The following is a 1,558-nucleotide window of genomic DNA, read 5'->3' as shown; positions in this document are numbered from 1 at the left end:
TTCCTCCTGTGTGGATGGGAAGTGATCGGTTGTCAGCGGTAGAGAGTAGCTGGAGACGTGAGGCTCGTCCAGTTTGGACCGATGAATAAAGGTTCGCCATCTCGTGTTGCTACTTCTCCTACAATGTCGCTAGATGAGAGATGTGCAATGTGGTTCGATATTGGAAAGAGGTGACTCCATCGACGTCGGTCGCTCGAGAGATGTTGTGAGCCTTGACCTCTCGTGTACTGGAATGGATTGACTGCAGCTTTGCGATAATCAATGGGGGTAATGGCAGCCGTATCTGTGGCTGACGAAGCCTTAAAACTGAGACTTGCAGGCGTCCTGAACAATTCCGATTGATTTCTACGCATCCCCCCAAGGGGAGAGCCAGGGTTACTCAGACGCCGCTGACTACTCGTCAGCTTGCCATCTTGTCCATGAGGTGAAGCAATTACAGGTGAACGCCCAGACGTTGACGGCAGCTCTTTAGTCATAGTCATTGCTCGTGTAAGCGGATATAATTTGTCATCTCGATTCTTCCCTGGAGTGCCGAAGAGACCACGGTTAGAAGTTGACGAAGGTCTAGTGACAACGTTCACATTGTGATAGGAGCCTTGGTGCTCCATGGAGTTCCCGAGCATAACTTCAAGGGAGAACGAGGTGTTTGCCTCTGCCTTTGGGACAGAGCGAGACTCTATCGGGATACCACGAGAGATACTGAACTCATGCTGCTTGGTGCGATCTATCGCTGGAGACTGCAGCAGTTTGGTCTTCAGCTTGCGCGGCGAAACGAGCGTCTGAATCATACTGGCACTTTCACTACGAAGAAACCCGTTCTCCTTCCGATACTTGCCACTCTTGCCGTGACTTGCCTCTTTCCTTGCGTTGCGGAGAAACCACTCGAGATGACCATCGCCGGCGATTGTAGCGCTCGTGGCACTGTCGTGCTCGTCGTGACTTTCCATAGGAACGAATCCGAATCGCCGATCTCGTGGGTTCCTCGCACTCGCCTCGCCCTCTCGCACTACCGGTGCAAACACACTCTCGTCATACTCTTCGAGTGCTGCTCGAGCGTAGAGACTGGCGCTTAAATTCGTCGCTGAGCGTAATTGACCCGACGCAGCAATCGGATCAAAGTCAGGAGAGCGACTTAAGTGCAATTGTTCTGGTGGTGGAGCGGACGATGCCAAGTCTGGGAGCTCACTTGTCTCGAACAGCAGGCGGTTCGGACTTCCAGCGATCCTGATCGGTAAGGCGTCGATGGGGTTCTCTCCATCCTCGGTGTCCTTGTCGTATTTAACACAGCCCGGTTCGGTACTAAGCCCAGGCCTGGATGTGCTGTGGGCGTCTCTGCGCATCAAGTTCCGCAGTGTCACCGGGAACACGAGCCTTACAGAGGGTGAAGTGACGTCGAACATTCGAAAAGACGGCAAAGGATTGAACTGCTGCTGACTTCGCTTCACTTGGCACTCACACGAATGCCATCCATGCGAATCCAGGTGCGCACTTAGGCTGGGGCTCGGAGTTGTGCGGGGCTTAACGTTGTTTGCCCTTCCACAGCGCAGCCAAAGTCTAA

The sequence above is a fragment of the Phytophthora infestans genome, genomic scaffold (assembly GCF_000142945.1).
Source record: "Phytophthora infestans T30-4 supercont1.64 genomic scaffold, whole genome shotgun sequence".
NCBI classification, from domain to species: domain Eukaryota; phylum Oomycota; class Peronosporomycetes; order Peronosporales; family Peronosporaceae; genus Phytophthora; species Phytophthora infestans.
The sequence above is the reverse complement of the archived record's forward strand: the minus strand, read 5'-3'. Positions refer to the sequence as shown.